We start from the raw sequence: 16901 nt of genomic DNA, 5'->3' as shown, positions 1-16901 counted from the left end.
GTATATATCCATCCTGGCCCCTTCCCCCATACATATATCCATCCTGGCCCCTTCCCCCCGTATATATTTCCATCTTGGCCCCTTCCCCCGTATATATATATCCAACCTGGCCCCTTCCCCCATATATATATCCATCCTGTCCCCTTTCCCCATATACTGTATATATCCATCCTGGCCCCTTCCCCCGTATATATATCCATCCTGGCCCCTTCCCCCTGTATATATATCCATCCTGGCCCCCTTCCCCCCCGTATATATATCCATCCTGGGCCCCTTCCCCCCCGTATATATATCCATCCTGGGCCCCTTCCCCCCATGTATATATCCATCCTGGGACCCTTCCCCCCGTATATATATCCATCCTGGGCCCCTTCCCCCGTTTATATATCCATCCTGGCCCCTTCCCCCTGCATATATCCATCCTGGCCCCTTCCCCCTGTATATATATCCTTCCTGGCCCCTTCCCCCTGTATATATATCCATCCTGGCCCTTTCCCCTCATATATACTGTATATGGGTCGCCCTCCCAGGGCTGTGGGGTACTCGGTACCGGGCCGGTCTCTTAGAGGGGAATGTCACAGCAGCGGTGACCCGGTCCATGGCCCTGGGTGCCCATGTAAAAGGGGAATTGAGTAGTGGAATAAAGTTTATAGGTGATTCGTGACGCCACCTGTGGTGTTCGGCAATGAAGATGTTAAGCCGACGCTGCAGACAGATCCTCTGGGACAGATGGTGGGGTGCAGCAATGATGGTGTAGCCCTCCACAGGCAGGGCTGTTGTCCCAGGGCAGTGTAGATGGGTGTTGGGAAGGAAGGTGCTGTGTCAGGCGCAGAGATGTAGCAGTGCCGGGAAGGTTGCAGCAAGGAGGCAAGGACACAATAGGTTGCAGTTTCTTTACCTTTACTTGGCAAATGTAGTCCAGGGTTCTGAGTACAGATGGCACAGGAGATGGTTAGCCTGCAAGCAAATCAGGAATCTCTCTATCAGATGAGTTGTGTAGTCTCCTTCCTAGCGCTTTTAGTGAAGTCCTCACAGTACTGAGTTACACTGAAGTTCCTCCTTCTTGTCTTCTCCTGGAACTACCTCGTATGGCAGACAGCTGTAGCCTCCTATCTCTCTTGGCTCACCCGTCGCTGTTGTGCCTCCGAGTCTTAGATGGGAATAGAGCATTTACAGCTTTCTATTCCTCTGGTTTCTGGTACAGGACCGTCAGTATCCATACACCCGTGGAGACCGGGCTCCAGTTCATGCGCTCTCACTGGGAGGGAGCTCTCTTTCCTCAGCTCAACCTCCAGCTTCTCTCCACACATCTGGGTTCTGGGTTCAGAGCTCCCTCGACCCGGAGTGGGAACTGTGTTGCATGAAAATGATTAACTGCTAGAGAGACCCTTCATTGCTTCCAAGCCTGACATTACCCTCCCTGGAGGATGGCAATGCCACTGTGGCAACCATACTCCTGGGGACGCCACATATATCCATCCTGGTCCCTTTCCCCAGTATATACTGTATATATCCATCCTGGCCCCTTCCCCTCCGTATGAGAGAGAGAAAGAAGAAAAAAACATTGCCCTTACCTTCCTGCGCTCCCAGCGGCGTCCACCTCCTCCTCTTCTGCATGTCGGCGCACTCATACTAAAATGGCTCCCAACATAGCAGAGGCCGGTGAATGTGTGCGCATGGCGCATGACACTGACGTCATACTCCGGGCGCACACTTGCCAGTATCAATCGGGACGTGCACCGCAGCGGTTCAGGTAATGAACGCTGCGAGCGCGCGTCCCTGCACATAGCGGCGGCCAGCGCTTTTAAACGGCATGCGCCCCTTAAAACCACAGACTTTGTTTTTGTTTTTTTTCCCCTTCTCTCCTTCCCGGATCCACATCCAAGGGCCCACCGGGGGAATCCCCAGTACCCCCGCCAGGCCAGACCGAGCCTGCTAATTGACCTTAAAAGTTCCCCTATATATAGTATGATGGCCCCAGTTCCTCAATATATAGTACTAGCTGAAGAGCCCGGCGTTGCCCCGGCATAGTAACTGTGGTCAGTTATAACAAATTCTAATGATTATATTGCACACAAAAACATTTCACATCATATATTCAGCACTACAGATTTGCTACACAAATTAACTAAATGATTACCCAAGTATTGATAGTATTATATTTTCAACTCACTCAAGAGCCTTTTGATAAACAACATATTTGTTTTTTCTTTCCGGTGCAAAGATAAACAGATTTTTGGCAGTTCCTACTCTTGAACAGGATCCCTAATACTTTCAAGGACTGTCCCTGAGCCTTGTTAATGGTGCTTAAATGACTGGTCACTTAACCTTCAGTGACGTGCTTCCTATTTTAAATACTGCGCCTGTGCATTTAATATTGTGGTCTTCAAAAAAGAAAAATGTTACTTCAACAAAAAGGTGCTGGCGCAATAGCATCTATCGGCAAGCAATGCTCACAATTTGCACATGAGCAGCCCACTGGTTTCCGAGGACCAGTGTGAGAACGCGCACAAGAAAAAGAAATTGTCGCTGTTAAACATAGCAACGCTCCCACACTGGTAAACGGGACATAACTGGCGCCATTTTGTTGAAGCAAAATTTTTTTTAACACAATATTAACCCCTTAACGACTGCCGATGCAACTTTTAACGGCGGCAGTTAAGGGACCTTATTCCTCCTGCACCTCATGGTCCTTCTTTTTACACAGCCTCCTCCTGCACCTCACGCTCCTCCTTTATACACAGCATTTTTCTGCAGCACAGCTTTTCCCCTTTATAGTCGCTTTCTCTGGCAGCACCTCACACTCCTCTTCCATATACAATTGGAAACACTTGATCCGTATCGTATACACAGCCTACTTCTGTCGCAGCACCACACTTTTCTCCTTTAGATCTCGTTCACACATTATTTGGTCAGTATTTTTACCTCAGTATTTGTAAGCTAAAACTTGGAGTAAAACAATCATAGGAAAAGTATATTAGAAACACATCAACACTTCTGTATTTTTCTCCCACTTTTTGGCTTATAAACACTGAGGTAAAATATTGACCAAATACTGAGCGTGTGAATGTGGCCTTATACACAACCTCCTCCTGCAGTGCCTCACTCTTCTCTATACACAGACTCATACTGCAGCAGCACCTCACTTCTCTCATTTTCCTCCTCACACCTGCCATTTTCTGATCACTCCACTATTTTTCACTCACACCTCTTCATTTTCACCTGACACCTCTATTTTCCCCTCACTCCACTATTTTCCCCTCACTCCTCTCATTTTCCTCTCACTCCTCTCTTCCCTCACTCGTGCACAGCAACTTCCTATTATGAGCACAGCGGTGTAATTCTTGAGGCCCCACCCTTTCCCTTGACGTCATGCCTCACAGGAGCAACTCCATTCTAGACACGACAGAGCTAGATGAGACGTCGCAGCCAGTGAGTTTTGCAGGGTGACTTTCGAGGTGAATGTGTCTACGCCTGTGTGCGCTAACAACATGGGCCGTGTAGGCAGAGCTTTGAGTGTGGAGTGAGTGTGGCCTTACGGAGTGGGCGAGGCTATGTGGATTGGGCATGGCTTGACACATACACACACATACATACACTCAGCTTAATATATACAGCTCTGGCAAAAATTAAGAGACCACTTTCAAATGTTCAGTTTGTCTGATTTTTCTCTTTATAGGTATATCTTTGAGTAAAATGTAAATTATTCTTTTAGTCTAAAACTTCTGACAACATGTTTCCGAATTTCCAAGCAATACAATTTTGTATTTTTTTTTCTCAAAAGGAGAAATGGTCAAAATTAAAAAAAAACCCAGTTCTTTCAGACCTCAAATAATACAAAGAAAACAAGTTCATAATCATTTATAAACAACAATACTCATGTTTTAACTCAGAAACAGTTCAGAAATCAATATTTTGTGGAATAACCATGATTTTTAAAAACAGCTTTCATGCTTCTTGGCATGCTTTCCACCAGTCTTTCACACTGCTTCTGGTGCAAAATTTAAGCAGTTCTTCTTTGTTTGATGGCTTGTGACCAGGGGTGTAACATTCCCGGTCGCAGGGGTCGCAGCTGCGACGGGGCCCCTGAGCATTAATGCCCTGACTGGCGTATGGAGCCTCTATGAGCAGAGGAGGCCCACATCGGGCCCCAGCGGCGGGGCAGGCTGGGCGGTAGGGGGGGTCAGAGACGCACCATGTCAGCGCCGACTCCCCCCGCCGCATTGAACTATACCGGCATCAGCTGACGCTTCCTCGCCCATCATTTCCCACTCTGCCTCTGACACAGCGGTGCGCAATGATGTCATCGCGCTCTCACTGTGTATCAGGCAGAGCAGGAGACAGGAGCAGCCAGCAGCACGGGCACGAGGAGAAGGTGAGGAAAGTTTTTTTATGCAACAGTGAGTACAGCCAGGACTGTGGGGCCATGCACGGGGGGGAGCTGTATACCATAGTGCTGTATACCATGGGGGGTGCTGTGCTGTATAACATGGTGCTGTATACAATGGGGGTGCTGTGCTGTATACCATGGAGGGGTGCTGTGCTGTATACCATGGGGGTGCTGTGCTGTATACTATGGGGTAATGTATACCATGGGGGGGGTGCTGTGCTGTATACCATGGGGGGGTACTGTGCTGTATACCATGGGGGGTGTATACCATGGGGGGGTGCTATGCTGTATACCATGGGGGGCTGTATACCATGGGGGGTGCTGTGCCGTATACCATGGGGGGCGCGGTGCTGTATACCATGCGGTGCTGTATACCATGGGAGGGGTGCTGTGCTGTATACCATGCGGTGCTGTATACCATGGTGGGGTGCTGTGCTGTATACCATGGGGGGCTGTATACCATGCGGTGCTGTATACCATGGGGGATGCTGTGCTTTATACCATGGGGGCTGTATACCAAGCGGTGCTGTATACCATGGGGGAGTGCTGTGCTGTATTCCATGGGGGGCTCTATATCATACAGGGCTGTTCTCTATACCATACGGTGCTGTGCTGTATACCATGTGGTGCTGTGCTATATACTATGCGGCTGTGTTATATACCATGGGGGTACATTATATTCTATGGGGGAGGCTGTGTTATATAATATGGGGGGTGACATTATATTCTATGGTGTAGCAAGTTAGACCCCTGTCCTCCGCTCCTTTCATTTTCTATGGGAGCGGTGGGGCTGTGGACAGTTCGAGGGATGGAGCCTGGGCTGGTCTCAAGGGGGCCCCAAAAATTTTGCCAGTATGGGGCCCCAAAATTCCTAGTGGCAGCTCGGGGCCCATAGCTTTGTAGTTACATCACTGCTTGTGACTATCCATCATCTTCTTTATTACATTCCATAGATTTTCAATGGGGTTCAGGTCTGGAGAATGGGCTGCCCATGACAGGGTTTTGATGTGCTGGTCTCTTAATTTTTGCCAGACCTGTAGTAGGATGGCCCCAGTTCCCCCCATACATACAGTATGATGGCCCCAGTTCCCCCATGTATACAGTAGGATGGCTTCAGTTTCCCTATATATATAGTATGATGACCCCAGTTCCCACATATATATAGTAGGATGGCCTCAGTCTCCCCATATATATATATAGTAGGATGGCCATGGGCATACCCACCGTGGGGCAAGGGGGGCAGCTGCCCCCCCTAGAAGCAGAGACGCGCCGCGTGCGCACCTATCATGATGGGGCCACCCGGCCCGTTTTTCCTCTGCCGACCCTTTAAAAGGTGCTTGCGATGAACATAGGGGTTAAGAACGTCCTGACATTATACGTCAGGACATTCTTTGTGGGCGGAGAGAGCACGCTCTGCTCTCTCGTCCCTGGCTGCAGGCCTGCAGCAGTTGGTTGTGAGTGCTGCAGCCTCCCTACCCGCGTGTGCCTGGGGCCTGCGGCCTGCCCGCTGCAATCTCATGGTGTTTGGTCGGGTGACGGGTATCATCACATCAGTGACGCCGGTCTCTCTGGACAGGGTGAGAGAGTCAACCAGACTGAGTGTATAGTAATAACTGATCCAGAAAGATGTTTAAAGTAAAATACATCAGCCCAGCTCCCAGTGGTCAGCACATGTAATACGGTGGGGCTGATGTATATACAGGTGCTGGGCTGGAGGCTGGTGACGTATACAGGTGCTGGTTATGCATATACAGGTGCTGGGCTGGTGATGTATATACAGTTGCGAGGCTGGGGCTGGTGATGGATACAGATGCTGGGCTGGGCTGGAGACGTACAGTGGGGCAAAAAAGTATTTAGTCAGTCAGCAATAGTGCAAGTTCCACCACTTAAAAAGATGAGAGGCCTCTGTAATTTACATCATAGGTAGACCTCAACTATGGGAGACAAACTGAGAAAAAAAAATCCAGAAAATCACATTGTCTGTTTTTTTTTCATTTTATTTGCATATTATGGTGGAAAATAAGTATTTGGTCAGAAACAAGCAATCAAGATTTCTGTCTCTCACAGACCTGTAACTTCTTCTTTAAGAGTCTCCTCTTTCCTCCACTCATTACCTGTAGTAATGGCACCTGTTTAAACTTGTTATCAGTATAAAAAGACACCTGTGCACACCCTCAAACAGTCTGACTCCAAACTCCACTATGGTGAAGACCAAAGAGCTGTCAAAGGACACCAGAAACAAAATTGTAGCCCTGCACCAGGCTGGGAAGACTGAATCTGCAATAGCCAACCAGCTTGGAGTGAAGAAATCAACTGTGGGAGCAATAATTAGAAAATGGAAGACATACAAGACCACTGATAATCTCCCTCGATCTGTTGCTCCACGCAAAATCCCACCCTGTGGGGTCAGAATGATTACAAGAACGGTGAGCCAAAATCCCAGAACCTCACGGGGGGACCTAGTGAATGAACTGCAGAGAGCTGGGACCAATGTAACAAGGCCTACCATAAGTAACACACTACGCCACCATGGACTCAGATCCTGCAGTGCCAGACGTGTCCCACTGCTTAAGCCTGTACAGGTCCGGGCCCGTCTGAAGTTTGCTAGAGAGCATTTGGATGATCCAGAGGAGTTTTGGGAGAATGTCCTATGGTCTGATGAAACCAAACTGGAACTGTTTGGTAGAAACACAACTTGTCGTGTTTGGAGGAAAAAGAATACTGAGTTGCATCCATCAAACACCATACCTACTGTAAAGCATGGTGGTGGAAACATCATGCTTTGGGGCTGTTTCTCTGCAAAGGGGCCAGGACGACTGATCCGGGTACATGAAAGAATGAATGGGGTCATGTATCGTGAGATTTTGAGTGCAAACCTCCTTCCATCAGCAAGGGCATTGAAGATGAAACGTGGCTGGGTCTTTCAACATGACAATGATCCAAAGCACACCGCCAGGGCAACGAAGGAGTGGCTTCGTAAGAAGCATTTCAAGGTCCTGGAGTGGCCTAGCCAGTCTCCAGATCTCAACCCTATAGAAAACCTTTGGAGGGAGTTGAAAGTCCGTGTTGCCAAGCGAAAAGCCAAAAACATCACTGCTCTAGAGGAGATCTGCATGGAGGAATGGGCCAACATACCAACAACAGTGTGTGGCAACCTTGTGAAGACTTACAGAAAACGTTTGACCTCTGTCATTGCCAACAAAGGATATATCACAAAGTATTGAGATGAAATTTTGTTTCTGACCAAATACTTATTTTCCACCATAATATGCAAATAAAATGAAAAAAAAAACAGACAATGTGATTTTCTAGATTTTTTTTTCTCAGTTTGTCTCCCATAGTTGAGGTCTACCTATGATGTAAATTACAGACGCCTCTCATCTTTTTAAGTGGTGGAACTTGCACTATTGCTGACTGACTAAATACTTTTTTGCCCCACTGTATATAGGTGCTGGGCTGGGGGCTGGGCTGGTGACGTATACGGGTGCTTGTCATGTATATACATGTGCTGGGCTGGTGATGTATATACAGGTGCTGGGCTAGGGCTGGTGATGTATATACAGGTGCTGGGCTGGTGATGTATACAGTATACAGGTGCTGGGCTGGGGCTGGTCATGTATATACAGGTGCTGGGCTGGTGATGTATATAAGAAACAGTTGAAAGTTTGACGCCAGGGGTCGGATGGGTTGCCGGTTACAGGGCAGACTCATGAGCACCATAGCAGTCACATGTGATATATGAAGAGCTTCTGCATTAATAGGTGTTCTTTTGGGACTTTTTGGGGAATAACAAATTTGATCTCATGCATGTTAATTGATGTTTCTACACAGCTGGCAATATTGTTTTATGATAAATGCATGACGGCAAGAGACATTTGATCCTTAACATACGGGCGTATACTGTATATACTCCTGATTTAGGAGTTTTTCTTTAAAGCCACTTGAAGCATATTTTCTGAGTATAGGAATTACTGTTTGTGTGCACATTGAGTATATACTATTCCCTCCTAACAAGCCACGGTCTAATCTACCCAACAGATTCCAAAAGGGTCTTGGATTTAGGCAGTTTTTATTCACTTTTCCCCACTCTTTATATGTTGGTATAGGGTTTCCCCAGCACTTTGTTTTTTTTTTAATTATACACCTCACCTTATTTTTTAACAAGATGAACGACCATGGATTGCCCCCCCCCCTAGTTTTGTTCCTGGGTACGCCCATGATGATGGCCCCAGTTCCCCGCATATATACAGTATGATGGCCCCAGTTCCCCCCCGTGTATACAGTAGGATGACCTCAGTTTCTCCATATATATATAAAGTATGATGGCCCGCAGCATCTGACAAAAATATATTTGCATAATGCAAAATCAAAAAATGTGCAAAACAGCAGATGCTTAGATGCAGCACAGACTTATTCTCTGGTTATCATAACCAAAAGAGCAAATGCAATTAATATGGTCAATGCATATAATAAAATAATGCATAATATGAAAAAGTGCTAAGTGCCAATCACAAAAAGCAGGTAAAGAGGGATATAAAGTAAAAATTTGCTCAGTGCACAATAATTATTCCCAAACTACCCATAATGTTCAAGAAGATGTGTTCAGTAAACGCTAATGCTGCTGGTGTGCAGATACTAGCTGTGATTACACAGAACAAGATTGCATAATATAGCAATGGCTATCAGAAAGCTTACATATATGTAAACGCTGGTGCTGCTGATGTGCAGATACCCTGGCAACCCCGACAGCGCTGTTTCGCCGTATGGCTTCCCCAATAGGCGGCAACATGTGTGTGAAGTGAGCGTGCTCATGTATAAATATCCCTGCAATCAGCTGTGAGCAATGTCGGCGTTACGAGTGACTCATTGCGCATGCACCGCTCTCTGAACTTCCTCCCATACAAAAAGTGACTTCCCATTCACCGCTCCTGGAACGCAAGCGTGAAACGCTCTGACGTCACCATCTTGAGCAGGACGGGAAGTCAGGGGATTGTCCTGAGTGACGCATGCGCTGACTAGACGCCGAGATATCTCAAAGGAATATAGCGCTCAAAAAAAATGAAAGTAATGTTGGCTTATATCAAAGCGTTATAAGTGGATAATCAATCCCTAAGACAATTCATAATGATGATAAAGCATTGTTTTCTTGCCTTGTGTTTTTTTTTTATAGTGTTCACTAAAGGGGTTAACTAGTGGGACAGTTTTATAGGTCGGGTTATTACGGACGTGGTGATACCAAATATGTGTACTTTTATTGCTTAGATTGTTTTTGTTACGGCGGCGGAACACGCTTAAAAAAATATAAATAAGCGTGTTCGCCGCCCGGGGTCCACCGTGCGGCAGATGGAAAGACTGCTGCTAACAGAGGCAGAGCACTACGGCGGTAGTGTGCACTGGGTATAACTGCACCCAATATGCACTGAGGCAAGCTCTGTTCACACACAGAGCTGCACGCACAGAGTATACAATAACGTTGAGTCTGTTCTATGTCACAGACTGACAGCAACACAGATACGGTATTTAAGGTCACAGGAGTAGCCTTAAACCGCAGGACTACTCTGTCTAGACCTACCGTAACAAAAGATGCGGAACGTCACAACTGCGAACGTCCGACAGACTGCAACCGCAGCGCGGTGTGCACGGAGCACCAGAGGAGACACCGCAAACTCGCTGGCGCGATGCAGGACGCTAGCTGCTGGAAAAGTATAGCTGGAGCGCGCTGACGTTAGCGCTGCTACTGGCGGCTGCCCAATCACTCACACAATCGTAATATCAGAGGAAAGGGGTTTCATAATAAGTCAGTCACCAGTCCAAGCATCCATCACCATACATACAGCAGCAGTATGAAAATACTAGCGCATGGCATAGCGGCCATGCGCACTTTTTATAGCATACGGGACCTGCCGGAAATCTCCAGAGCCCTGAGCATAGCCAATCAAATCAGGAGCAGGACCTGAGCAGCTGACTCCTGAACTCCAATGAGAGCTAGTCCCGTGAGCATGCTCAGAAGCTGGGACAAAGGACTTAGCCTCTGGAGACAAATGTGTGGATCTGGATTCCCGCATAGGCATTATAGAACCCAGATTCCTAACATTACCCCCCCTCCTAGGGCCCCCTCCTCCATGAACCCTCCGGTCCACCAACCTGTGCCCGACAGAGGTACAGGTCTCAGACTCGTCAAAAGGCGAGCCTGATGTCCCGGTAGGTGAAACCGAAAAGCAGGACACACGGACGGTATCAGGAGAGGCCAGATCGCCAGGTCTCAGGAGGGATACCCGGGAGACAATGGGAGTTTTAGGAGATGGCCACCGTGTAACGACGGGTGTAGCCGCACTCCGTTCGGGAAGACTATCCCGAGCACATAGGGTGCATGCCCGAATACATTTCTTTACGTCCCGAGCCCTGTGCGGCCACGAATACGCACCGGCCAAAGACTTCGTGGTCTGCATATAGCCACGATGGCCATCCGCATTGGGCGCGTGTGCCCACGCGAGGACTTTAGGCCGCTGGCAAGGAGGGACAAAGGTCTCGCTTACCGGCTCACAGTCAGAGCATTGCGGGAAACTGTCTTCCTGGGAAGCAGCTAGTAGGTGGTGACAAACGCATACAGGCTCTTGAACCGGACATGTCTCAGACATGGCGCGAGACACCTCCATGGGCTCGGGTGGCGGAACCTCTGGTTCAGACACCTCCAGAGGCTCAAAAAATTTGGAAGCCGGAATACCTCTCCGTTTGGAGTGTGCTCGCTCCAAACCACGCTCCGAAAAACGGAGGTCAATCCGCGAGGAGATTGATATTAACTCCTCGAGATTGGTAGGAATTTCTCTCGTGGAGAGGTCATCCTTTAGATGCTCCGCTAATCCCTTCCAGAACACAGGAATTAGAGCCTTGTCGGACCACTCCAACTCGGACGCCAGTGTCCGAAAACGGACGGCGTATTGACTGACCGAGAGTGATCCTTGGGACAAGCTGAGCAATTGCAGAGAGGTATCATGTGTGACCCGTGGACCCAGAAAGACCTGCCTGATAGCAGTTAACAAATTAGCTGCGGTCCGGATATCCAGGTCACCACGCTCCCATAATGGCATGATCCATTCCAGCGCCTTGCCCGACAGTAGGGATATAATAAAGGCCACCTTGGTCCGCTCTGTAGGGAATTGCGCAGCCAGCAGCTCCAGGTGAATCGAGCACTGGCTGATAAAACCTCTACAGGAGGCGCCATCCCCAGAATATTTTTCGGGTAACGGGAGGCGGGTAACTGTCGTTGCAAGGGCGGACATGGACATACGCCCAACCGCGTCCGTAAGTGCTTGGACAGCAGCATCTGTGGCCTGCGAAGCTGCGAGAGCTCTCTCAAGGGTAGCAAGACGAGCCTCGAGCTGACGCACAAGCTGTAACAGCTGCTGCTGGTCTGCCATCTTTAGCCAGACCCTAGCGCTAGTATTATGTTACGGCGGCGGAACACGCTTAAAAAAATATAAATAAGCGTGTTCGCCGCCCGGGGTCCACCGTGCGGCAGATGGAAAGACCGCTGCTAACAGAGGCAGAGCACTACGGCGGTAGTGTGCACTGGGTATAACTGCACCCAATATGCACTGAGGCAAGCTCTGTTCACACACAGAGCTGCACGCACAGAGTATACAATAACGCTGAGTCTGTTCTATGTCACAGACTGACAGCAACACAGACACGGTATTTAAGGTCACAGGAGTAGCCTTAAACCGCAGGACTACTCCGTCTAGACCTACCGTAACAAAAGATGCGGAACTTCGCAACTGCGAACGTCCGACAGACTGCAACCGCAGCGCGGTGTGCACGGAGCACCAGAGGAGACACCGCAAACTCGCTGGCGCGATGCAGGACGCTAGCTGCTGGAAAAGTATAGCTGGAGCGCGCTGACGCTAGCACTGCTACTGGTGGCTGCCCAATCGCTCACACAATCGTAATATCAGAGGAAAGGGGTTTCATAATAAGTCAGTCACCAGTCCAAGCATCCATCACCATACATACAGCAGCAGTATGAAAATACTAGCGCATGGCATAGCGGCCATGCGCACTTTTTATAGCGTACGGGACCTATTCCCGCATAGACATTATAGAACCCAGATTCCTAACAGTTTTTTCATTCAAATATTTATTTATTGATATAATAAATATTGATCTTTTGTTATTATTTATTTACTTTTTTTTAATAATTTTAAAATTATTTAAAATTTTTTTTTTAACTTTATTCTTACTTTTACACTTTGTCCCACTATGGGACACTAATTTTTTGCAGTCTGATTGCTTATATGGCATGCAGATGAAGCAGCATCTACATATAAGCTGTCAACACTGCATTCTGTGCACATTGACCTGGAGAGACTTCCTGACATGCACTGCGTATGACACGAAGATTTTTAGCTCTGGTAACCTGGATGTCGTCATAACGACATTGGGTTACCATAGCAGCGATCAGGACCTCGTGTCACACCGCGGGGTGTCCAATCAAAGGGCTGTCAACCCCTCTGCCGGCACCGGAATGCTGCGATCTTGTTTGATCGCAGTGTTTCAGGGATTAAAGTGCTGGGAGCGGTCACACCGCTCTTGGCACTTAGCTGACACCCAGCCGCGATAAGCCGCGCTTCCCCTGTGAGTGCGGCCAATTACCATGACGTACTATCCCATCCATGGTCCAATTGTGCCGGGGCACATGGACGGGATAGTACGCCAGCTGGCACAAAGGGGTTAAAGTTCCAAGTTTTAAAGCATATTCCTGTACCCAGAAGAGGAGATAATGGGATTAAAACATTGAAATGTCTAGAATCTTTTTGGATACATAGGTTGAACGCTCTTGAACCTAAAGGACTCAATAGGGACTATGAAATCGCTAGTTTCATTTGATTTATACTTCTAAAAAATTCCTTTTCCTTATCAGACACAGATAGGTTGTTCCTTTTTCTGCACGGGATATGGTATGGTGACACTTTTTCCTTTTGATTATTTAGTTACTTTTCCTCAGTTTTTCTCCTTTTGTTGTTTTCCTTTTTTTTATTTTATTGGACACATCACATTATTTCTCCCTGTCTTTTATATAATCTGTTTTCTCTGTCTTATATTATTTATTTTTGCTTATATTTTTTCATTCTAAATCTCCCTATATTGATATCCTTCATTGGCTCTGTATAGCCTAGGAAGTTTTGCAACAATGTGTTCGTAAGATTCTTCATGCGTCTTTTAAAATATTTGTCCTTATGCTTTTTCATATTACTGTAATTATGCCCAGAGGTGGTTTTTGCTTATAAATTATATTTCTATGGAGTTGAAACTTGTTTCTACTAATATGGTACCCTCCTGTTGCTATCTGCGTCACATTCAGTGACGTGGATATGAATTTACTTACATTACCATGAAGTGTCACCTGTTTGCCACCAACATGGCGTCCAGCGGTGACACTTCTTACTACACGTGTCACTTCCTGTCATGCGTACATGCTGATACCACATGACCGGACGATAACCGGAAGTGCATCATTTCCTAATTCAGCACGAGTCTCCATTTAGATCGGCCATGGAGCACATTATTCAGTGCCTTCCACAAGCACGGTTGTGCTTTTCCATGCAGCGTGGTCTCTTTTCTTCACTAAAGGCTTCACCGGTGATTGCTCTGTCTGCTGATTCACTATTAGGTTCTAGTCATCATTTCATCCACTGATTCTGTCAGGTGTTTATTTTATTTAAGCATATCTGGGCCATATGACTTATAGCAAAAATTATTATTTATTCTCATTCTTTATTTTTTCAGCTTTTACAGCAATTATTATTCACATTTGATCCACCATCTGGTAAAGTACCGTAGTCTTTTTGCTTTACTCTGTTGTTGTTATCTTTGGGTCTTTCCTACATTTCAATTAAACTTACCTCTGTGTCATTTACTTTCTTAAATGATCTAAAGCAGTGGTCCCCAACCTTTTTTGCACCAGGGACCGGTTTCAAGCAAGACCATTCTTCCATGGCCCGGCAGGGTGGGGATGGAGGTGTGGCAGGGGCAGGGCTTTGGTCATAAGGGGGCGGGGCTATGGACGCAGTTGTAGTTTAGCAGTGCATACTTATAATTAAATAACATTTATAATGTGACTCAACTCACCATAGGTTTTGAATGAGTGCTCCATCACCCCCATCCTTGCCTGCTCCATTACCCCATCATTGCCTTCACCCCATCACTCCCTTCTCCCCATCATTGCCTTCACCCCATCACCCCATCACTGCCGTCTCTCCATCACTCCCATCATTGCCTTCACCCCATCACTGCCGTCACTCCATCACTGCCATCATTGCCTTCACCCCATCACCCCATCACTGCCGTCTCTCCATCACCCCATCACTGCCGTCTCTCCATCACCCCATCATTGCCTTCTCCCCATCACTCCCATCAATGCCTTCTCCCATTACCCCCATCATGGCCTTCTCTCCCCATCACTGTCTTCTCCTCATGTCCCCATCTCCTCCAGGGCCAGGCTAACCTACACACACAGACACACACACATACATACACACACACAGACATACATACACACACAGACATACACACACATACACACACAGACATACACACACAGACACACACATACATACACACACAGACACACACATACATACAGACACACACACATACATACATACATACACGTACACACACATACATACACACAGACATACACACAGACAACACCTCTCTCCTCTCACCTGTCCGCAGCATCACCCGCGCTTCCTCGCTCTGACACAGCAGCGGCGCGCTCCTCTCTGTGTCAGTCAGAGACAGGAAGCGCGGGCGGCGGGCAGGAAGCTGGACGGGTCCTTGCAGCTCCACTCCTGCTATTCCCTCTTGCAGGCAGCGGAGCTGCTTTGATCGCTCCCTGGCCGCCGCTACACATGAGGGCAGTCTAAGAATTGCTGCGTGCCGCCCCAGCCCCCGCTACGCCACTGACCGCCCCTGGCTCCCCTTGTGTCCGCGGACCGGCAAGGGCACTGCAGCGGCCCGGTGCTGGGCCGCGGACCGGCGGTTGGGGACCCCTGATCTAAAGTCATGATCACGGTCTATCTGCTTGCTACTCCATTATGATGTATTGAGTATTTATTTCTCAGTTTCTTTTATTACTTAGTTTTCTTATATATCTTATTTGAGAACCTTTCCTTTTTCTTTTTTTGTATTGTAGTCTGATGTATAATGATTTATATGTTTGTGTAATTATATTTGTCTGTCTGTTATATTTTAGTTCTGAGGAAAGCAATTTTAGGCCGAAAGGTCGACTGTTTTAGTGGATCCCTCCTGCTTTTTTCTATGTGCAATAAATATATTATTTCATCTTTGAATATTGGAATGCCAAATTCTTTTTTACAGGGTCCAGATTATAAAAGGGAAAGGAGTGTCTAACTGAGCTCAGCTGTGAGCACCGGGATTTCCAACATGGCTGATTAACCCCTGTTCTGTCAGAAGGAATAAACGCATTTAAAATGAAGGAGACAGAGTAGGAGCAGTCAGATGCTGCGGTCTTCTGGCTCCACACTGTTGTGGTAACACCGTGACATTTTGCATGTGGACCAGGTGGGGATGCAGGAAGACATAAGACAGAGAGATTTTATCCAGCCCAGCCTCATCAAATCTGCTCAGTGCAGATTGGGTAACAATGAAGAAGTGGACGTTGAGGAGGAATAGGAGCTGGTGGCTAGCACAATAGAGGCTATTTGCCACACAACCTTCGTCTCGTCTCTCCTACGTGGATGGGCTGGGGATAGGAAGGAGAAGGAAGAGAGGGAAGAGGAGGAGGAGCTGGAGAGTTGTCATCAAGGAGGAGACAAGAAAGTGTTGGCTGTATGGAGCTCGGCACATATGACCGATTTTTTGTACCTCTGCCTTTTACATGACCCTCGCATTACATTCATCTTGGCCAAACAAGATGAATGTATTGCGACAACAACTGGTTGTTCACCCTGCTAGACCCTCGCTACTTGGAGAACTTTGCATCTCTTCTTCCTGAGGTGGAGAAGTCTTTGAAAATGGTACTATACCAAAAGGCCATTGTGGAAAATATGTTGAAAAAATTCCCATCAGACAACGCCAGTGGCAATGAGCAGGCCCGAATTGGTAATATAACCAGCCGGGCATTTTCCCGCTGGGCCGCTGTCATGTGGGCCGCGGGCGGCAGCGCCCGATCATCTGGCCGCTTGCCAGCTGATGCGGCCACTGGCCTGGCCGTTGCTCCTGCCGCCGGCCCTCTGCGGGCACGGCGGTTATAGTTTCCAACCCTCCAGCACTGCAGGGAGATAAGCCGCCACACCCCCCCATGCACCCCATCCTCGCCGTAGTATGAGACCTCCCCCCCGGCAGCCACTCACAGCGTCGCTTGCCTGCTCTCTTCTCTGTTCACAGGACCTGTGATGAGGTCACAGGAGGGGAGAAGTCTGGGGTCACATGATCAGGAGCCTTTGTCCAGACCCCTGATCATGTGACCCCTGATCATGTGACCCCTGAC

This window comes from Dendrobates tinctorius, unplaced genomic scaffold (assembly GCF_039654945.1).
Source record: "Dendrobates tinctorius isolate UK_male_01 unplaced genomic scaffold, ASM3965494v1 ptg000158l, whole genome shotgun sequence".
Lineage (NCBI taxonomy): Eukaryota > Metazoa > Chordata > Amphibia > Anura > Dendrobatidae > Dendrobates > Dendrobates tinctorius.
This window is presented reverse-complemented; position numbering follows the sequence as displayed.